Raw genomic sequence first — 24,137 nt, 5'->3', positions numbered from 1 at the left:
TTGGCTTTATTTTGCTGTAACTTTCTGAAATTGGGACAAACAAGCTTGGCATTCAGGCATTTGGAACTGAGCAGTCTCCAGCTGCTTTCATGACGTAGGAAACTTGCCACCCGATTACAAAAGCGTGGATAATGCCTCAGTGATTGTCCTGGAGTTCTCCTCTGGCTCTGCAAATGGAACTTGAAGTATGGCTGGCAATGAACAGTAATAGTTCTCTGGCTGGATGCTTTCAGAGAGCACAGCAAAGTTTTAAACTCATTTCATTTTATTTCCTGAGAACATGCACAGTGTGAAAGTGTCTCCTTGATGTGAAGGTTAGCCAGTTGTATTCAACTTAACTTAAACATACTAAGCTGTTGGATGCATTAAGTCCAGAATGGCTCTCCATAACTTCATCATATGTGATGCAAATCATGATTTAAAAATTATCTATTCTGTATCTCTTTCCCCTTGTGTACAAACTCAGTTCTTTGTTTGCCTTTAGAAGGAGATGATGCAATCTCTCAGGGCCTGGTAGGGCAGGCTGCTCAGCAGGGGAAAGCACGCCATGAGCCAAGGCCATGAGCCAGTGTCCTCAATGACACCACCACCACCACTATTTGTTCTGACCACACACACCAACTCATTACAGTCCCTGTTTACATGCTCAACCTGCTGTGACAACCTTCCCCACTCACCTTTCATACACACATACACATGCAAACATACAAATCCTTCTGTTTCACTGAAACTGTAGTCATCTACATGTACATGTAAATGTATGTAGACATATACCTCTCTGTCTGTGACAGAAGAAGAATAGCAGAGGAGGTACAGTGATGGAAACTAGGAATTGGACAAGAGTCTGGACTGCCAGTCAGGTTCGCAGTGATGGGGCAAGTCAAAGGTCTAGTCAGCAAGGCGAGGTCGGGTCTGGGCACCAGTGCTTCAACATTGCTCTGGCAAGAGCCTCGGTGCGGTGCAGCACAGCACAGCCTCCAACCCAAGGGGCAGCCCATCCATGAGTGGACGCCCTGGGGAGGCTTCTCACAGCCCTTTCTCATAACTGGGTTATGACCCTATGAAGTGTGTTCAAATATATGTGCGAAATACAGAGATGCAGTTTAAGAACAGCAGAAGCTACTTTTATAAAGGGTTTTCCCACTATCTGTGGTAAGCAACAATCTTTAATATGGCAGGAATCAGACCAGCTCCATGTGTCTGAGCAATTCACCCTAAGCTTCTTCACGGAAAATTTGGCATAGTAGTCATTTACTGATGCCTGCATTTTATGAGGGGTGTTGAGTCCTTGAGCTCCTAATCGAGATTTTACATATGTAAATGTTATCAGTCAAATAGGTTTTGAGGTTTAAGAGAGGATATATTTATAGTTTATTTAATATTAATACAATCTTTTGAATTTTGAAATTCCTTGATAAAACAAAATCTAATAATGTAGCTGAAATCAGGTGAATTTTACCAAATTTTCCAGTTTATACCAAATATTCTGTATACAACCCAGTTATGAAAACAATACTTACTTGACTGCTTTCCAAGTAATCTGCAGCCATATGCTAAAAACATAATTAATGCTTTTGGGACCATCTTCAGTGTCTATATTATTGATACTTTGTTGTTGTTCAGTTTGCCACTTAGGAGTATAGGGAGTTTATTTAGTATACTAGTTTACTACTTAGATACTTAGTATTATTTATTCTAGGAATTACACTTAGTTTCTCATATGCTTTCATGCAGTATAATTATTTGTTTCTTCTTCAAAGTATACATATATATACTTTGTAGTATGTGTAGAACCTATTGAAGTATATATAGAACACCATGAAAGTAACATGTTTAAAACCCTCAATATTCCTATTCTGTGATACTCATTCTTACTGAGTATATAAAATGATGGAAAAAATATGATTATGTTTAGATGATAACTAATTCTTTGGAGAGAGAGAACTTTCTTCTGAAAACCCATGTGGCCAATGTTGTTCTACATCTACATCATTAATTAGGATATAAGTAAAAGTTAACCAATGCAGAGGAAAAAAAAATTGTTCATATGTAATTGACATTGATGATAAAATAAATAGAATTTTTTAGTTAGGTAAAGTCTGAACATTATCTTAGACTTTTCCTGGAATTATAATTCTCCTAACTGTCTCATCAGACTAACCAGAAAATATCTATAATCTTAATTTTGGTGAGACCTCTTGTGGAGTTTCCCTCACTGGAGATATTCAAGAACCATATGGGTGCAATCCTGTGCCATCTGCTCTGGGATGACCTTGCTTGATCAGGGGGGTTGGACTAGATGATCTACTGTAGTGCCTTCCAACTTTACCCACTCTGTGATTTTGTAGTTCTTAACTACGAAATTTTTCGTAAAGCAGTTTTGTGATTTTGCAGTGCACAGGTGCTAACCTTGGGTAGGACAGGGTCCAGTATGGTAGCAGGCGCAGTATTTTGTTATCAATTTGGTTACAGTATTTATTTATCAAACTCATTTTCATGTGAGGTAAAATGGAGATTAGAAAGCAAGTGGCTCTGTGAGCAGTAGAATTTCTGAAGCACGTTTCACTGTGGATTTGTGTGCTGTGTTTGCAATATCCAGTGACTGCCAGCCCCCATCAAACTTCTCCCATGACGGAGATGTCCCTGACTGACTGCTGCCTTGTGCAGTTCTTTGTTAGCATGGCTATACACAATTCCTGGCCTTCTGTAAGAGTTGGTACTTACCAGGCCTGTCTTCTGTGCCCAGGCAGACATTTTGATGACACTTCTAATATCCCTTATGCTGCAGACTTCTGTCAAGTGTTGTTCAAATAGGCCAGGGAAGGTAAAAGTTAATCGGGAGACAAAACTGTCAGACTTACAGGCAGTGACACACATGGAAGTGACAGACTTGCTTACAGCTCCTTTCCTTAGGAGCACAAAAAGAAGGCAGTATTTTTGCAAAGATTAATCCAGTCTTTGACAGATGTTCTATCAAGAGGCTGATGTAACACATCAGCATTTGCTGTGGGATGGGAACAGATGTGAAACATAAGGACAAAATGGAAGACGTAATTGAAACATTAAGTGAAAGAAACCCGACCAAGAACCTCAGTGTGCCTGTCATGCACAGGGCACAGGAGATTGGGGGGTTACATTAACTGCACTTGGCATGGCCAGTGGAGGAGGAAGTACCAAGACTTCATGGAAAGCATACATAACGGAAACATATTCATAGTACCTGGTAGGCAGAAGTCTGTTAACAATATAATCTTTTCTCTCTCTCTCACTTTCTTTCTCTTTTTTTTTTTTGACTTATTCTTCTGACAGAAGGGCTCATGAGCTCTTGGAATTGGGGTCTGCTTGATTTCATTACTTCTTTTTTTATGAGCTTGTTCAGTATTAGCGCTTCTTGTTTACTTCTAATAATAATTTTCTGTATAACAGCTCTGGAGGCAGAGAGAAGCACATCTTTGGATATCGTTATTTCCCCCCATTTTGTGATAATGAGCGAGTGACAGCCCTGTGTTTCCTCTACTAAAGAATAAGAACACTGATCTGACTTTCTCATTTTACCTGAAATTAAGTTTTAGGGGAAGCTTTTGAAAGATGTTTTGAAATCTGGTAGAGAGAAGTTTATTTGATTTCTAATGGAACATTTTAAAAAAAGTCAGTAGGTTTCTTTGTGGCAGGAAGCAGGATACCAGACATGTCAGGAGCTGCAAACATTTAAAGTTGCCTTAGGATCAGCTTCTGTGTAATCTGGGTAATATAAACCACTCCTTCCTGATAGAAGGTATTTGTGTATGAATCCCCAAATCTGCTATTATTTATTGTTGGCTGCAAGGGCAGGAAGCTCACTGGGATGCCACTTGAAGGACAGGATCTAGAGCAGCTGATGAGTCATTTTACCCTAGCACAGACTAGCCTCCAGTGGCACCACTTGTTCCCTTTCCCAATGGACTCATATTTTGTACCAATTCAAACAAAACAATAAGAGCTGACAGCAAATCGGTGATTTTCAATTATGTTTCTCTCTATTTTTTAGACATAAATAAATCAAAGACCTTACACTATGAGTTACAAAAACATCAACACCATATGTACTGGCATGCTTTCTGCAAACTCTGAAGGAAAGAAACATGTAGATATTGTGTTAGGACTGCCATTCATTATATAGTCTCAAAGTTGTTTTGCTCTAAGCTGTTACATGGGTGTCATGGTTTGAGATTCCCAAAATCCAGTTCCCTAGTCTAAACCCCCTCTTACATCTCAACCTGGTGTAAGATGTGTTTTCCAGACAATCACACGGACTCAAAATGGGGGAAAGGGAATATATTACAATGACTGTACAAATAAATATTATAATACATTATACACACAATCACAACTATCTCTACCATGATGTAAGTATTTACAATGGATCAGATCTCTTCTCCCCTCCAAATAAAAGTCCAGGAGGGAAGAAGGACGGATCCCTTCTTCAGAGCAGCAATGTCTCTAAGGCAGCAGGCTCTCTCTTCTTTTCTTGCATGGATCAGCTGTGGCTGAATTTCTATCAGCACTCACGAGGGGGTATCCCCCTCAGCCCCTTGACGCAGGCAAAGGGGTCTTCCGTGGGCTACGTCACCCCAGACAAAGGTCGTTCCACCATGGTCATATCACGAGCCCAGGGGGTCTTCGTGACAGTCTGGTATCTTGAGGGAATTCAGATTCCCCCTTGCAGAGCCTCTGTGCCCTGCTTCAAGATGGCTGCGAGCTTCTTTGTAGCTTGCAGCAAGGGAGGGCCTCAAGGTCAACCTCCACACACCGTCCTGGCTGAGCTCTCAGGACGACTGAGCTTCTTAGCTCTTTACTCCATCTAGGACTTCTAATCAGTAAGAGTCCACTACCCCGACTTAAAGAGGGGTCTCAAAGGAGTCTGGGGTCTTTTGGTTCAGTTCTTACCCCAACTCTCTCTGTAGAGCTAGTTTTGCTCTCATCTGCTGCTGTTGGCTCTCTCTTGGCTCTTTGTCTCCTTGCAGGAGTCCTCTCTGCAGTGCATGCCGTTTGCTGTTTAGTTCAGTTCTTATCTGTCCTGGCTCTCTGCCACCTTCTCTGGCCAGTGTCGCTTCTGCTGCCACTGTTGCTACTCTTTCTCTGCTGCCCACGGTGGAGAAAACATCTCCTGGCATAACTACAGGCACCTAGCCCAGCTTTATGCTGTTCCAGGTCCCTGCAGCTCCCCCAGCCCGGGACTGGGGGGGGCCCAGAGGCCCCAAGGGGCTCCGGGCCCCTTTCCTCGTGGCAGTCAGAACATGGCTACTTCTTCAACCACCAAACTACAACTCTTCTCTTCCGTTTGGTTGTGATATGTTTATATTTTGCAGAAGCAATCATTGGACAAAACTTCAAAACTTCAAGAGTTACCACCCCCTGGGGGTTACCACTTTCAACTGCAGGGGAAAAACTTGGTTTAAACAACTACAATGGGGTAAAATTCTGTCCATGAGAGAGATCTTTGTCATCTGCCCATCATTGTTCACACAGATGAGGGTGCTGGGGGACAGTTTATGAGCAAGCTCCAGAGTAAGAGGTGTTATGTGCTGAGACTCATCATCAGGACCATGCAATAGCCAGCTTCGTGTTAAAGCTCTGTCCTTCTACTAAGCCCACATTTATAGGATAGCAGGAAACAACTTGCTCATTTGGCACAAGGCAATGTAAAGCAAAGCTTGGGAAACCTTTGCAGGAAATGAACTGTGTCTAATCTAGTTTGATATAGTAGGCAGCATATTATTAAGCCAAATCACCATGTTTATCCCTTTTTTCTTTGCACCCTTGTCCCTGAGGCCAGTACTCTTCCCTCCTCCGGGCAAGCTGTGGAGGTTTTTATAATTGGAAGGATCAGTAAGCTCTCCTGCTGTCCCCTCCCCTCTTCCACCCATGCTGTCTCTCAAATTCATGCTTGTACTTACTGCTAAGATGCAGCACTCCATTAAAACCCAAATCACTAAAATAATGAACTGCAAAAACTTGCCAGGGGGAAAGTGTGTTTTGTTAAGATACCAGAAAAGATCCATAGACCAAGTCCACAGGGGCTGGTTTTTGATTTTACTCCCATCAAATGAAAAAGGAAATAAACAGAAGAGCACAGCTACTAGGAGGCGTTCCTGATTTTATTTTGAGACTTCTTGAATTTTCAGCATTGAATCCACTTTTCCTTTTTGCCCAGTTCTGGTTTATTTTTTGCTTATTTTTTTTTCTGTCATTTTTCTATCATCTCCTGTCATGTTTCTTCTTCCTTACTTTTCAGATGATTCTGGTCAGCTGAAATGGTAATTGGCTCCTTGTCAGGCCAGCTCAAGGATTTGCAATTTATTTTCCCCTGTAACCTGTTGAAAAAGGACTGGAGATTCCTTTTCTGCCAACAGAGAAATCCATTAGTGACACAAAAGCAGCAGCTGCATCACGGCAGGGTTGCACAATAGTTGTATACATCACTTTGTCTGGTATGAGACATTAGGCTACCTGGGAAAAAAGGAGTTCATATAGTGCTTAAATTCATCTGCTTTCTATTTTAACTCCTGAATGACATTTCTTATCCCACAAAACCTTCTAGAAAAATGATTTAAAAACAAACAGAAAATTGTACAGCTAAGGACATACTCCTAGTTCAGTGCTACATTACTTCTGTTTTAAAGCTGTATAACCTTTCCAGAAGGTGTAGTAACACAGTGGTGATTCAGGCGGCTTCTCCTGACATTTTTAAAATCTGAAGTTCACTTAGGCTGACTTGGCTGAGAATTCAGGTTATAGTCCAAAGCCATAATGGTCTTATTCATGCAGAAAAAGCAGCAGCAGCCAATGTATTCATAAGTTCTTTTCTTGTCTTCCACTTGTTATATTGCAGCCAGAAACACTGCAAATATAAATGGTTGTGTTGTGTTTCACTTTTCTTTTAAATGAGAGAAAACTAATAAAAATAAAAACTGTAAGATTCATAAGTGGATTACAGCCAAGAAATCTGAAGAATGCTGTGGTCATTTCTTAAGCCTTCTTTATTCTTTTATGCAGCATCACACTGACCTTTGTCAGGATTCTCCCTTTTGAGACAGGTTTTTTTCGATCTGCTAGCCTTCTTTAGTCTTTGCCAAGTGCTTGTAGTGATGGGGTTTCAAACATCCTTTCCAGTGATGGAATTTCATATATGCTTTTCCTTTACTTTTAATCCTTACAGAAAAAGTACTTTCTGCCCTGGTAACCTGGTAACATCAGCAGTGCATGCAGTGCGGTATGTTGAACTAATTGCCAATTAAATAATAGGGAAGGCCAAGATCTAACAGAAAATCGTGCACAGTTCATTAACTGCTTTTCACAGAACCAAAAGCATGCCACACCATTTTTAAAAACAGGCTTAAGGAATGAACAGTTTCTTTCCTTAATAATGAATAGCTGCAATATAGAGGAGAAAGGAAAGATATGCAGACTAGCAGTTCCTGGGATTTTCATTTCTTCCCCCTCACTCAGATAGATATCTGTGCAATTCAGAAATTTCTGTGAATTAGTTTATCTTCTCCATGAGATGAATGGCTTTAAAAAAGACATGGAGAGTCTCAGAGATAATCGGTATCTTAGTGTAAGTATCCATTCTCTGAAGTTCAGTTACAATAAACTGGGAAATAAGATGATTGAGGAAAGCACTGCAGATGCCTTTCAGGCAGATTTTAAAATATCTGAGTGTTTTCACAGAAAATTCATGAGAATAATGGAAGTATTAGAAAGCATGCCTTATGGTAAGGGGTGAATACCATAGAGTACTTAACTTACAAAGATTCAGCTAATACCTACAAGCAATGGTAAAGTATGGTAAGAGGAAGCTTTTGTTTAGTAAACAAAGATGCGAAAAGGCTAGTTCTTGGTGCTGCTGGTTTCTGGTGCTAGATAGATTTGGACAAGAAGTGGAATGGGTGTGCATGTGTTCATCTGAATGTACCTGAAATTAGGCAAAAATGGCCAAAAAGGAAAAAATTAGACATAAGAAGGGAATTATGTTTAGGGAAGGAGTGGATGTGTTGAAGATCTGAGTGAGCAGTATTTCATCTAGAGCAATGTGATTTGAATTGTCAGTGCTAAATGCATTTGATGGGAATGGGTAAAATGCTTAGGAAAAAAAAGGAAAGGAGAGAGCACCCAAAATATTTGAAAACTTTATTTTTTATAATAGATCTAGAAGTCAGTCTTGAAAATCTTTGCCTGTAACATTTGAAGTATCAAGATGAAAGTTTCTCAAAATAAGATCTTTGACATATGGTCCGTTGCATAAACTTAAGGTATACCATGAGGCTTGTCTTTAAGCAGTGACATCTAACCATAATACATTGAGATCTATTTTTAATCTTGCTGCTGATGAAATGATAAGTTCATAACTGCTGGTTATGAACATCATCTTCTTGCAGGTAGTTTATGCAAATGGAACATCTTTCAGCACAATTCAAAACCTGGTATCATCTCCATACCTTTTGTTATTGATGTGGCTATTATCAAGAATGCTTTTTTTACAATTGGTTCTTTCTTCATTTTTGATCTCTTGGTCACAGCTTACTTTGCAGTTTCCACAGCTGTTTGTAGTATTCCAACATGAAGTAAGTTGGAGGTTTTCTGCTTGTTAGGAGCAATAAAGGTTGCTTGTCACTAAAAAATTATCTACTTTGAATCTCACTGGAGCCTGGCAGTTTAATTTGTGAACTCGCAGTGGCCTTTGCTGAAACCATTAAAAGGAGGTGCTGTAAAATGATACTGGGAACAGGTAACAAGGCTTCTCAGTCTGAAAACATAGGATTCCACTTCGGGGAAATACTGTGCCAGAACATCATCATCTGCCTTCTGTCTGCAGCTCCGGTTCTTAAAAGGCACTGAGAGCTCTGAGGTAGGTCAGTGAGTTTCAGCCAGCTGCCTTAGTGCTGAATGTGGTACTTTATGCCTGGCAAGAAAGTATTTAGGAGATACTGAAGACCTCAAGAACTGGGAACATCACTTTATTCTTTTCTAAAACTTCACCATACATCCTGTCTAAATCACTCCAGAATAAATTTCCAGCTTTTTTGGTTTTATTATGCCTCTTTCTAGAATATTAAAGGATCCTTTTGTCTCTGGTGTTTTCAACCTGTACTTATGTCCTGTAGCCAGGATATTCCCCAGTCAACTCCTTGATATGCTAGACAGGTTGGAACAAGGAAAGGTCTTGCCATAAGGCATTTTCTCCACTCCTTTTGTATATATGTGTTATTTTACATCTCTCCGTGCTCTTTTTTTTTTCAGTCTCTTTAAATAAATATCATCCAGTATCATAATTATTTACAATGTTCAAATATGAGTCATGCTAGTTCCAAGCAAAATTGCTTATTTCTAACAAGCAAATTCACATGATAATTGTACTTCTTAGTCATTAAATCCCCAAGGGTCAAGCAGTTTTTTTAGTCACAGCATTGTCCTGGAAACCCCAGTTAAATTACTTGTTCACTGTATCCCCTAGATGCTTTTCAGAATTGCTGCTGTCCAGAGTGCGCCCTTTCTGGTTTATTTCTCTCGCTTCTCAGAATTTAAAAAAAATTGATTATTGTGTTTTTACATTTTATTTTAACTAAGTGGTTTAAAGAAAATTTATGAGACATTGGATGAGTCACATTTATTTCAGAAAATAATGGAGTCCAAGACATCTTGGTCGCTTAAAACTGTCATCTGACCATTTCTCTCTGTATTTGGTTTAAATGCATTTGGTTGTGATTGTAGGTTCACACTATTTGCAGGATAAATCCAAGTTGCTAAAGGCATGCCTTTTTATTAAAAGCACTAATGATGTATTAGAAAAAATAATCTTTAGATGTACCATGAAGCATAACATAGTGGTGGTAAAAAAGTATGAGCAATTAATGAAATAATCTTAGCCATTATATATTATAGACACAGCACTGTATTATTTTGTGAACAGTAATCTTGTCCAATAATGACTGGTTTCTTTAAACTGTATACTGCAAAACACTTAGCAAGACAGAGGAAGGTCAATGGTAAGCAAAGGAATGAAATTCTGCTTTGTTTTTTCTCCTCAGTCTAATCACTTCTTTTCTGATATGACAAGTAAAAAGTCACAGAATTTACTGGAAGATTATAGCAGGGTGCCTTAAATAACCTCCTCAGCTGTAATCTCAAGTGTCAAATATGATAGCAGAGATTAAGAGAGTTTTTGTCTAAATCAAAAAATCCATTCTTGACCATGTTACAGTGGTCACAGGCAAAGGGGAGTTTACCCATGTAAAAGAGGAAAAAAATAGCATTTATTCAATTCTCATATGCAACAAAGAGGTAAATATATGCTATTTCTCAATTTATTGCTGATGCTCAGAATGTCATTTGCTCTCTTCCATCCACAGTAAATATTCATAGAGTTCAGCTTATAAACAATTGAGTAGTCTGCTTATACCAAGCAAATATGCACTGCAGTGTGTCATGGTTTGAGATTGCCCCCCTGGGAGCTGGGGAGCCTGGAGGCGATTGGATTCCAGGGCAGTTTTCCCTGGGGGGCCAGTCACCACTCGTCTTGTTCGCTTCTGCTGAAAAATCATATATACACAACCGCCAGAAGTTGTTGGCATTTGGTCTGTCTGTCTGCTGTGTGTGTGTGTGGGTGTGAGAAGACCAGGGGTGGCAGGGCCTCCTTCTTCCCCCTCCGGGGGGAAAGGGGGGCCCTGCGGCCCCATAACTCTACCTTAAACCAGGGTTGGAGGCAACATTGGAGTGAGTGTGTTTGTTGTGAGAAAAGAGATTCACAACATAAGGTAAGCGGGACAGAGAAAGGCAGGTCTTGCAGCCAAGCCCTCTTCCCCAACCCCCCCCTTTTTGCAGCTAGGCTGTGGAGGAGGGCTTCTCCTTTCCCTCTCACTTTAAAGTGGAGGGGATGTTCAGCATTGGAGCCAAAGTGGACGGTCTGAATACAGCTCGGTGCCAGGGAGATAACCCCAGGCAAAATTGGAGACGGACCCAGAGAGAGGCCCGGAGGATGTCCTTGCAGTGATTTAAATGCAGGAGAGCCAAAAACACGGAGGAGGAATGAACATTCCAAGACGTGTACGTTTGATAAGATGACTGGACTACAGCAGCACAGAACTGAGGTATGAGAGAAAGAATCACACAGCAGAGATGGCACGGAACCAAGGAGAAAGTACTCAGAGCTGTCTTCTTGGACTTTGTGAGGAAGAAAGGACTTCAGCAAACAGCTGGAGGTTGGTGGGGGCAGTGTTCTGGTTCCCCAAACACTCCCACGAGAGAGAGACTGGTTACCTATCATCCTTCCCTGAAGGGCTTTTCCTGGACTGAAATTGAAGGAGAAGCTTAAAAGGACTGATAGAAGTGTGTAATATTATATATATAGTTGCTTTTAGCTGGTAGAGTATATTTATTTGTGTAAAATAAATGTATATACTTCCCCTTTTTCCCTATAGAGGCCTCTTGCCTGAAAGTTTCTCTTTGGTGTTGAGATAAATTGTGGGAAGGAGTGGGGGAAGCCTGGAAATTGGATTTTTGAATTTTGTAGTGGCTTGAACCACCACACAGTGCTATAATATAGGAAAAAGCAGGAAAGAAGCTTCATTGTTAGAATAGGTCTTAAAGCTGTCTTTGTTATGTGCTCTCTTAGGGGATCTGGTGCTTCCTAGAGTGAAGGTTGCTGCATGTCTTCTGAAACTTGTCTCCATGAAAATCTCATAACACTTTACTCCCATAGAAAACCTCTCTAACATTTTGCTTTCAACATTTTTTATGTCCTGGTATCTGATCTTAATTCTACTCTAAGAAAATAGTAAAGCTGGAGTTAAATTTTAAAAGTAGGAGCTTTGAAATGCACATGTCAAAAGGATCACACAGAATTTATTCCTGATTCCTGGTCTTGAGGTCCTAAACCATCATGTTATTTCCTTTGTTCCGCTGCGCTTCTGCCTAAATCCTTCAGTCCCCATATACCATACTGACAAAGGACTGTATGCTTCTGTCTTTCCTTGTTGTCATATTTTGGCTGAAGAGTCCAAAGAATGATCTGTTTGGATCATTCTAAGTTTGGACTTTAGATCCTGTGACAGATCACAAATACTGACATTTTAGCTCTTGAAAATTGCCCATGCATTTCTGTGTTTACTATAAATAGATACTCAGATTGCAGCATTAAAAGTACCAAACCAAGCAGTAATTTAAGATGCCATCTTTAACTCAACACTGACTTATTGTCAAATTTCACAGTCCTAGAAAAAGAATTTTCTGTTATACCATTGACACAGAAGCTCTCTGTGCTGTGACTAGACCAACTCTGTGTTAATTAGAAGGAAAAGGTGATATATAAAACTGCAGTGCAAAATGCCTTTTTGAGTGAAAAGTAAAAGTGAGTTTCATTGTGTATATCAAATATTTTGTGGTCATTGTCCTATTAAAATTTTTTTTCTCATATTGTTGGTCCTGTAATGCAAATTATAAGATTTTCTTATCAAAAGGAGACCCTCCCAAAGTTCTCAGAATGTTGCAGAACAAATGTTGTACATTTAAAACATGATTTATTTGTAACATTTTGAGAAATAGAAAGATTAGATGACCAAATTTGTGTTGCCATAATTATTCATTTGACAGATGCATTAGCAGACCACAGAATGTGATATATGGGAGGTTTTGGTAGCTACAAATATCATTATACATCACATTACCTTTTTAAATGTACTAACACATGCTTGTATCTCCATCAGTATAAAAGCACAGAGTTGCCAATGAAGATAGTGATGCTATTTCAATTTCTAATATTGGTTACTGTGAGTAACATTTTGTCTATTCTTCTCTTGTCATTTCAACTGTAAATCAAGGGTGTAATTTTATCAAATTTTTTTTTCCAGATAAATTGAACATGAAAAGTATCTTACATGCCTCTCCAGTTAAATTATTTTAATTAAGAAAGGTTGAGCACTTTGGGGAAAAGGTCAAGAAAGAAGGACAAAGGGAGGCATGATAGAAAGTATGTATGAAAGTTCATAGATTAAGGCATCTATAATTGATTTTCTTGAAAGACATTAATGTGTATGTGCTTCTAATTTGTAGATGCACTAGCATGTCACCTAGGATATTAGAATATGTGCTGATTACTTGGCTTTTACTGGGTAGAACAATATCTGCAGGTCATGATGTTCTTTCCCTTTTCTTAGGTAATGAGTATATTACCCTTCAATTGTAATACCAGACAATGAAAAATCAGAACAGTTAATACTGTGTGAGTACTTAACAGTACAATTTAAATGAGCAGCCTTGTTTGTTGAATACTTTTGGTCATATATAACCCTCAAATAAACCTAATAAAATGAAAAAAATGAAATAATAATAATTCTATTATTTTACCCAGAAGTTTAAAATCAAGAATTAGGACATATTTCTCTTTACCCAAAGACAAAAACTTTAGGACATATTAGAAGAAATTAATACATTTTAGTACATTTTTACAATCTGTCTAAGTTTTACTAAGCAAAGACTTATATGAACATTGTATGTTTGAACTCTCTTTAGTGTTGAAAAGCAGGAGTAGTAAGCACAGAACCTCAATACTACTACATATTAAATGTCATACCTTCACATTAGAGGTATTAAAACATTTTGAAATTATTATCTTTTTCAGATGTAATTTACTGCAGTTTTCATCATACCTTTTTTGTCAAGAGCTCTTAAACTGGGAAAGCACCTGTGTTAGAGACAATGTGTTCCTTGGTATGACTGCTTCGGGTCTATATCAGAAATGCAGTAAATACAGGACCTGTAGACAGTTGTTTAACAGTCTGTGGGGTCTCTGTTCCATTACTTGGAAGAATGTGGAGTTGCTGCAAGATGTTACTATGCCATTGCTTTGCAATCAATGCTTTCTAAATGAGAAGATTATTTTGATTTCTTGGCTCATTGCCATAATGAAATAGCATCTGTGAAAGAATGCACTCATATGTTATGTTCAACAGAATAGTTATCAACTAAAATATTTTTAACATTTGAACTTAGTCTATTAGGATGGAGTTACTTACTAATGCAACTTTGATAACTAAAGGCAAATGTCCGTTTTTGTGGCTGACTTGCCTTAGCTGTATTTATCTATGTACCAGAATGTATCTTTTGACATGAAAATGTGAAACTTGGAACAAGATCCCTAAAATGCAGTTTTCTAGGCTTCATTCCTGCAAATTAGTGAGTTTCTGCTTTGATTTTGCTGTATGTGTTCTTTCTATGGTTAAATATCTGCAGGTGCTTCAGTAGATCAAGCCTTTGGCTCTCATATACCTGTTTGGTTTTTTATTTTTTTTTTCTCCTTGATATTTAAGCATGAAAAGAAAACAGAATGTTTTGGATGTATAAAATCAAGCAATTCTGTCTTTTGGTTTTATTTATAAACCTGTTAAGTGCTTATAAGTGATCTTAAATAGTTCTCTGGATTCAATCATTAAACTGATTAGTCATAGTTTTTGTAATATAATTCTCATAATTTACTTTCTATACAGACATTATTGTATGACAGAGGTAAATACTGGCATTTTCAAAAATAAATCACACACTCATAGAGCTAACACTGCACATCATTGTAGGAATTCAGCATCAGATGCATTTCACTGAACTTTTTGGTTGTTTTTGTTGGGAATTGCCAGACCTGGTTGCCTGGGAGAGATGAGCCTTCAGCTCACTTGTGCCTGCAGTGATGCTCAGCAGCTCCCACAGTTCATGCACACATCTGTTAATGGCTGGCCACCTACATCAGCAGCCAGCCAGCCACAGCAGTCACAAACAGGAGTAGCCCCAACAGCCTCATCCTGTCTATCTGGTCGGGATGAAAGCCTGTTAGTGGAAAGCCTGTTAGTGGATACTTAAGTGTGGACCCCTCCCGGAGCTGGCCTTAGGTCCTTAGCCTGCCCTGCCCTGGCCCTGGATCCCCAGGTGTCCCAGCTGCTGCCAACAACGGCACCAGTCCCTGCTCCCAAGCATCTTATTGCTGGCTAGTCCATGGCTGCTGGCAATCACACACTGGCACATGCTCTGCACCTACACCATACATACCTACGGCAGCTTCCACAGCTTCCCTGTGGGCTCATGGTCTCATCCTAGTGGTGGCATTTGCATCTCCATACACACATATGCACACAGAATAGGGACTCCTTCAGCCAGGAAATTAATCAGAGATGGAATTTAATAAGAAAACAGAACATTTTGGTGATCAGACCACACAAGTGTAGTGACCACACACGATTTGCAACCAGGCCCTCTTGTCCCCTTTACCTGTCCATCTTCCCACCTGTTTTCCTCCTTAATGCACCTTGATTTAATTTAAGTGCAATCATGAGATCAATATTCTTTCTTAAGTAGCATGGGAAAATGTGATTGCTTGTGTCTGTCCCATGTTGTGGGTTTGGCACAGGGGTTTATCTGAATGCTGTTCTGGTGGTACACGTCCTTGTGTCCCCCCTTGCTGATTAAGTGTTAAGAGAGATTTCTGTAGATGCTTTGTGCTTCTGAATCTCTACTGGGCTTGATAGAGAACATATGTATGAAAAGTATCAATGGACAATTAGCAGGCAAGAAACTAAGCTTTCAAAAGAAATGGTTGTTTTTCTCCCCCCACCAAATATCTGAAGACTACAGAAACAGTACTTTAGTTGTGTATAATGAAAACAATACAGTGAAACCATCATTTGTCTTTTAAAATCTTCAGAATACAACTAAGTCTACCTCATGAGTGAGTATCCTTGAAAAGCAGTCTTTAAAACATAGAGGATCTTTGAAATGAAACCTGTATAAAATGCCGGTATGTCTCTTCAATAGCTATTCTGAAATCTATAAGCTTAAAACTAAAAACCACAAATAATGTATTATTCCAAAATCCACCAGTGAATTCTAGTAAACATTTAGTTGATTTTCCTTTTTTCTCCTTTTTGCAGCTGCTAGTCTGATTTGAACTGTTTATTCACAGGATGAAAGAGATGTTTTTAAGCATTCTTAACAGTTCCAAGTGATTGATGTAAATTTAAAAAAAGCTAGTCTGATTTAAAGAGAGTTGCTAGGAAACATGCAGTTTGAAGATGAAATCTCCCACTGAGATTGTCTTTGGCTGTACAATAGGAAGTAAGTTATAGGCTATCCAGACTTACAGATTATGTAGATAAACTGTTAAATTTTCATGTATATAAATACATCTGTTGTCAACTTATTGCATACACAATTCATTCCCAGGTCTTCATTTACTGATGAATACCAAGGTATTACTGAGTTCAAGAAAATGTGAAAATCAGATGGAAAATGCCAAGAACATGATAAAGATTTTCATACAGTCTCATTTCATTTTTCTGAAATATAAAATGATTTTTTTCTTATAAATGGACCTTTTTCAGAATTAATTCCAAGATGATGTTCTGAGTAGTCTGTTTTTTTCTTTTACAAACTTTAAAAAATTTAAAGCTCCAAAAGATAATAGCAAATATACACTTAATTTTACTGGAGAAGTTAATGGGTTTTGTCCCTTCAAAGCTGTTGGACGAAGTAACCTAAAAATTTGCATTATTATGAAAGGATGCCCATTTTCAATAGTGGATGTGTTATTTGTATTTATGGCTGATTTTTTTTCATGCTTGTTTTAGACACTTGGGTGTGTTTGATTATCTTAAAGTGAAACTACTTCAGCTTTAAGACACAAGCAGAAGCTACTTGTATGTATAGAAACAGAGTAGGATGCTGTTCTGTGTGATTCTCAGTACATGGCAGGGGGTTTATTGATTTTTGCTTGCTGAAATATTTTACCAGGTAATGCAGCAAAGCCTTACAACATGCTTTCAGAAAACTGAGTAATGCCTGTGAGTTATGGCAGTAACTGCTTATTTATTACATTTGAAGAAGAACAACCAGTTGCTGATAGAGCAAATGGTGTGAAAAGGGACATGGAGCAGTGGCTACCTGACCCTTTGCTGCTGACATGATGATTAAAGACAGTATTTAAATACCACTAAACAGCACTTCATGATCTGAAGATATTTCAAAACAAAACTTATTTTGCAGTTCAGTGACTTAAGAAAAGTTACTTAACTGTATTAATAATTAATAGTAAAGCTGAGCTTGTTGAGCTTACCACAAATTAGAAGATGCCTATTTTTCCTAAAAAAATATGGTTTTGATAGCATTACCAGATGACTCTTCATTGCAGAGTTGTTAATTAACTGCAAGATGAGATAGGTGTGTGACTACTGTAAAATCCTTGTAGGGAAGAGAATTAATGTTAATTCATATTGAATCTGTGGATGCAAGTAAAAGAAATAAGACATCTTATTAAATGCACGAACTATCTGGGAGGAAAAAATAACAGAAACACAAAAGAGACTGAAATAATGAAAATGGGAAGCATAATATAGCAGGCAAGAAAAGTCCCATATGACTTCTCAATTGCCAAACAAAAAAGCCAAAGTGCCTACTGAGCAATGGACTGAAGAAGTTGCTGATTCCCGAGGTCTGAATTCTTTGATGTGTAAATATAAAGGCACTAGGAGAGTTAAATTCACAGTGTGATGAACTACCAGCATGTTGTCCTACTTGAAAAAATGGTGCATTACGAAATTGCCACAGAAAGCAAACATCTAACAGTTAGGTTGCCCATTGATATCCATGGTACCTGCTGCTTCACATAACAATCTTCTACAAATATATTTGATGGGTTTGTCTTTTGTTATAGGTGCTATGTTTTCTGGCTTTGTAGAATAGGCACTATTTCTTTCAAGTGCAAAAGGCATGTCTAGCGAAGGAATTTATTGTCTTTTTGGTGCTTGATTCTTGGAGAGAAGTCACAACTTCCAAAGAAGGAGGCAAGGAGGGGAAAAATAGGTAACTTAGCCAGAGTATGTTGTGGATCATCACTTTGCCAGGGTGTTAGATCTTTTAAGTCTCTCTCCTCATCGACATGAGGGTTAAAGTGCAAAAGAGGGTGCAAAGAATAAATTTACAAGTATTTGTAAAAGAACAGAAGGTTTTTACAGCACTCCAAGGTTAAGTTTACCTACTGAAACTTTGACCAAGCCCTGTATAACCCTGGAGTCCTCACAGGTTCACAGAATCGGTAAGGTTGGAAGGAACCACAATGGGTTTTCTGGTCCAACCTCCCTGCTCAAGCAGGTTCATCCTGGAGCACATGGAACAGAATTACATCCAGATGGCTCTTGAATAGTTAAACAATACTGGGCCCAGTATTGAACCTTGGGGGACCCATCAGTGACAAGCCTCCAGCTAGAGCCTGCACCACTGATTGCAACCATCTGAGATCTGCTGTTTAGCCAGTTCTCAATCCACCTCACCATCCTCTCATACAGTCTGTACTTCCTGACTTTGCCTAGGAGGATATTGTGCAAGACAGTGTTGAAAGCCTTGCTGAAGTCAAGGTAGACAATACTCACTGCTCTCCCCTCATCCATCCAGGTAATTATTTCATTGTAGAAGGCAATCAGATTGGTCAAGCATGATTTACCTTTAGTGAAAAGGTAAATCAGGACTACTCCTGATTGCCTTCTTGTCATCCATGTGGATAGAGATGACCTCCAGAATGAGGGAATGAGGTGCTGTACCACTTTTCCAGAGATTGAGGTGAATCTGACTGGTTCCGTGGGGCCTCCTTCTTGCCTTTTTGAAGACCAGGGAGACATCTGCTTTTTTCCACTCTTCAGGCACTTCTCCTGATCACCACGACCTTTCAAAGATGTTTGTGAGCAGCATCATCGTGGTGTCCACCAGCTCTCTCAGTGTCCTTTTGTTATCAGGGCCCCCCCTTACATTTAGGAATGGGCCCACATCGTCCTTTGTTTCCATTTTGTTAATATTTGAAGAAGCCCTTCTTGTTTTCCTTGACATCCTTGTCCAGATTTAATTCCAGATGAAATGAAATTCCTCATCACCTCCAAGATACTGTTTTTTCGTGTGTCCGAGTTAATGTTTATTAAGTAAAATTACAGAGCAGGTTGAATTGCCCAGTAGTGGTAAAATCACTTATTAATTTAACCTGTTTAAATGTATTAATGAACTGATTCTGGGTTTGAGATTTTTTTAATTTGTTTAGCACCTGTAAGCAGTAGAAAAAAAATGAATAATTGGCAAGGGGAGAAATTAGACTGCACTTTGCTCCAACTTCATGCTTCTTTGTTATGTTATTGCACATTGTCCTTGAAATTGTAAATTCTGTTCAAAAAGAGTATCTTATATATGGGCTATCAAATTGGTGTGCTTCTTAGCTGGATTTCATTCATGTGAAATGGGGAGAGTAGCTATATTCTTTATAGAATGGAGTGGAAAATATTAGAAGCGCAACTGTTGGTGATAGACTGTTTGGGCCAGTGAACAGTGTTGTGGGCACTGGATTTGAAATTCCATTTCCACTTGAACAAATCTATCAAAATCAAAAATTTTAATTCTAGAAATCACAAGGAAATGAAGTGTTTCTACAAGCCTTTATGAGGGGAACTAAAGTCACTTTTGGACATGTAAGAGAGAGCCAGCTAACATCTAAAATTTTCTGTAGATGCAGCAGTGCTGTAAGAGCAGGACTGGCTTGGAACTTTACTTACAGCAGTCTCAGGGAACTGAAACGAGATAAATCTGTGCAGTGTCGAGGAACTTGACTGTCATCACCTTTCCAGTAATAAAGAAAGCTAGTAAATTCCAGTGGCTAAAATATTGGCTTCAAGTAAAGGGGTTGTGGGTGATGACTGAGAAGCCAGACTTTTGAATAAGATGTAGTGCCCTTTTTAATGGCACAGTTCAACCTAGAATGCCAAAACTTGTTGATTGATCACAACATTAGATTGCAAAGACCAAAATAGTAGAAAAGGACAAAGGGTGATACAATGAATAATATGCAGTGTACATAATTTCTTTTTTAAATTCAAGAGTTTCTTAGTAATTCTAAGTACTGAGCAACTAATAAGATTTATGAGGAGTTACTTATCATAGCAAAAATGCCAGCTCTGGCAAGAAAATAAAGTTAACGAACAACTGGATGCTTACAAAAATCACTAAAAGAGTGTGAAGTAAAACAAATACAAAACACTAATTAGGCTGAAGTATCGTGTTACCCCTAAAAGTCTTTGATTATAACTTGTCACTGTGTTAATTTACTAGTGAATTGTTGCAATTATATATATTCATGTTTTGAAAAAGGATAGAGAACCACAGATTTCTTCTAGATTGTTGCATCTATTTATAGTCTAATCTTGAATATCTATAATTATCATAATATACCAGGAAGTGAAAACCATAACAAGCATCTTGATTTACCTCTCCTAGCTAAGTGTACCATGCCAGAGCTCTTAAACACTTTCCTCTGCTCCCTCTTTTCCTTTTCAGCACTTGGGGCTCCTGAGAGGAGCCCTGAGTGGATGTCGGGGGCAGACACAGTAATCACTCTGAGAGCCTCGGCAAGGGAGGTTCAGGGAAGATCTTGCCAGGGTAGATGTCTAGATTTACTGACAGAAGAAACTGCTAATTCTTGTGCTCCTTTATCTACCTACGTCTCTTTTGCTTTCCCTCTCTGCCTTTCTTTCTGACTGCCCTTCTGGGTTGGTTTATTGTTTCCATCCTTCCCCACATCACTTACATGTCCCACGTGACATTCCTCCCCTCTGTAATGCTGAGATCTATTTCTTTGTCTCCTCTTCACTCCTTCGACATTCCCCAGTGTTGCTCTGCTTTACCTTGTCTGTCCCTTTCCCTTGATTTCAAATCTGGCAGGTTGTGTAGCCTGTTTGCACTGCCTTTGATTTTACAGTCTCTATTCAGCTGACTTTCATCGCCTGCTGTTTGTAATTTCTCTTTGTGTCTAAATATCTAAATGTGTAAATACTTTATGGCCTTGCAAAACCACGATGTCATCAACATGTTTGGATTTAGCAGAGAAGTGATGGAAACAGTATCTGTTTTCATAGCTGTAAAATAGCTGTCTTTTTCTCCTTAATGAATGCTGAAGTGCACTGAAAACCTGAAGAAAGCCACACACAGTATGACAGCAAATGTAGACATTTTCCTAAGGTACATTTAGAGAGATTAAAGAATCCTTACAATTGGCTAGTGTAGAGAGGCAGGTCTATCCTTGTGTCCTGGGAACACCTCTCATCCTAATGAAGCATTACGAGACGCTGCAAGCCTCCAGAAGCATTCTGGCAGGTCCCTGTGTGCAAAACTGAATGTGCTGCTTATTCAGCAGTCATTGCCCCAGTTTTTTCCCACTTCCTTTGGGAGGATTGCACTCCAGATAGCTCACTAGAAGTTGTTTTTTTGGATCTAACAAGGCAGAGGCTCTGTAGAGGTGACTGGCTCTTTTGGGAAACTGAACAGTCAAAAGGGACCTAAATGTGTTAATGCATATTACATAGTAATTAAACATGACACAGTTGCAGTTAAATGCCTGTTCATTTTATTACATATTTTTAAAATGTCTTACTTGTTTGCTAAAATTATGGTACTTTGTTTTGAGAAAAGGGTAGTATACCATGCAGACTAAAAGGAGTATGTCTAGGTATGTAGTCACACTGTTTTTACAGGGGAGAAAATTGCCTCATACTGATGACTGAATCATTGTTCAGGAGTGATTTTTCCTTAGGCAGCAATATCCTTTTCACTCTGGAAAGAAAAAGAGTAGAGAGCTGTAAAGCAAGAGTCAGTAGGTAGTGCTGCCTGGGCACTGCAGCCCACGGTGCTGCCTCCAGCACCAGTGCTGCTACCTCAGATATGCCTGGACTCCTCCTTGTCCAGCTGAGTGCTAGCATCATATACAGCCTACCACCCCACACATACGGACAGTAACCTGCATGCTGTCTCATTTCATAGCAGGCAGTTCTGCCAAAATTCAGCAGAGCGATGTGAAACAGCCTCACTTCTCACCCCCAAGCTGAGATGAATCAGGAGGGATGGCTGTGCTACATATACAGAAACCACTCAGCCAAAACAAGTGAGAACGGGGAAAGCATTTAAATCCTGGCAGGGTGGATATTTTCATATCTGAATAAAATGAGGTATTTATAGCATTTACTGACACAATTTTTATTTACTGTAGTTGGAACCGTTGTTCAAACCCTCTTTTTTCTGAACCAGCAGAAAGGGATTTTTTGAGAGCTGGAGGACATTTTTACTTTCCAAAATTGAAACTGAATTCTGCAAAACAGAGGGAGGAGGGATCTTCCACCTGTGACTGTAATGTCAGAGAATACAGTTCTCTTAACAGTCTATCTGTATATACATTTGAACACAGTTATCATCACCATGAGCTGCTGTGTAATTACTGTTGTTCCCAACAAAGTTCCAGTTTCATTGCTGTTTAACTATGTGCATTATTTCAGCATAACTATGCAGTTTTACTCATGTCACTTGGAAATAAATGTTACAGTGTCATATCACAAGGATGTGATATGACACTGGATGACAGCCAGGGTATGGCTGCTGGAAAAGAGTACAAAACCATTTCTTGATCTACCCTAGCACTGTCTTCTGGAAAAGACATACCTTGGTCATTTAAAGTTGTGAATATCCTTTGTGTGACAGAGTCTGAAGAAACTTTAGTGCCACTAGAAGTGGGAAGATAAAGATGTTTGGTAAATTCTTCCCCTTGGATCCAGCTACAGTAAGCATATCCATTTGTTGATGATGCAAGAGCCTTTTTCCAGGGAATATTTCTAAATAAATCTTAGTTCTAGGGTTCGCTGTTTAACTCTTGTCTGTGTTTTCCTGAGCACAGTTTTTATGTAACAGCCATGATCTTAGGGTCATGGCAACTAATAGTTTTGAACTTTTTGTTGAGGATTTAATATGCTAAAAAAAAAAAGGAAGAAATGTGACATGCAACAGCTCCTGTAATTTCTGAGCGAAATTATTCTCTTGTGATATTTCTTGCAGTTTTCCTACACTATATTTTATCAAAACACCATGAAACACTCTTCTAAGGAAAGTTCACTGTTTGAGGAGTGTTCAAATGAATATCTTAGCATTATTCCGTGAAAGAGGGGACAACAGTAAGGCCCCAGTGGTCAAGTCATGTTCCTAGCCACCTCAAGGAGAGACGTGAGACACAGGCACTGTGGCAGGCATGTCTGGCAGCAACTTAGACCAGAGGCTCTCTGTAATCAGGGCAGCAATATCCCAAGTGTACTTTGGGAGTAAGATATGTTTGTGCTTGTGCTTTGTAATTCAAAACTGCCCCTTTCTTGGGGTTGGAGGTGGGAAAAAGGACAGTTTTGAAACTAGATCTAAGACACTGGGATTTTGGAAAAACAGAACAATTTAGTAAAAACTTTGACATGAAAAGAGCAAGAGTCACAGTAAAAGGTAGAAGCCACTCTCAGAACAGTACTTGGCATGGGAGGCTGGAAAGCAGTAGCATTGAGATTACACCTTGCAAAAAGTGACAATGCCATATTAGAATCATTTAGGTTGAAAAGACCTCTTGAGATCATCAGGTCCAACCACTACCCCAGCGCTGCTCGAGTCCACCACTAAACCATGTCCCTAACTGCCACATCTGCATGTCTTTTTTTTAGCAGGGACCATGTCCCAGGATGCATGTAACTGGAGGGTGTTTAAATATGTATAATTGTATTTTATAATGAAATAGTAACAAAATGAATATACCTAGAGGAATGGATGATATTGGCATGTGCCTGAGATACAGAATTCTGCCAGTGAAGTTCTTAACCAGTGCTACAGCAGAACAAATCAAGAAGTAAGAACAAGATGTGATGGATGTAAAGGATGCATTTATATATTCATGTCAAGAAATCCATTAAACAAAACAGAGAATTCCATGCTGCAAACATGATGACACATTGCCCTAAAGAAATAGATAATAGTCACCATCAAGAAACAAAAGGCAAGCAAATTATTCTGATTGAAAGAAGTAAAAAATCTTACAGAAATATTCTGAAAAATTATTTCTAAAATCTTGTAATATTCAAAAGAAGCTGCATGATTTTTTAACTTGGTTTTATTTTATATACAGGCAGAGTTTCTCCCATAGGGAAAAGAGAAAACTTTGAATACAACATTGCAATAATACTTATATGCAACATTTAAAAGAAAACTCAAAAAAATTAATACTGCCCTTTCAGAGGATCATT

The 24,137-nt window shown here is 38.9% G+C and overlaps 1 protein-coding gene across 1 annotated transcript in view; it reads left to right on the top strand.

Moving 5' to 3' along the window:
• The window catches only part of CNTN1 (contactin 1), a 243,206-nt gene that overhangs the window by 129,240 nt on the left and 89,829 nt on the right, over nt 1-24,137 (top strand). The window lies entirely within an intron of this gene.

Source organism: Corapipo altera, unplaced genomic scaffold, assembly GCF_003945725.1.
Source record: "Corapipo altera isolate COAL_440 unplaced genomic scaffold, ASM394572v1 1, whole genome shotgun sequence".
Classification (NCBI taxonomy): domain Eukaryota; kingdom Metazoa; phylum Chordata; class Aves; order Passeriformes; family Pipridae; genus Corapipo; species Corapipo altera.
Note: the sequence above shows the minus strand (reverse complement) of the source record. Positions and strands in the feature narration are given on the sequence as shown.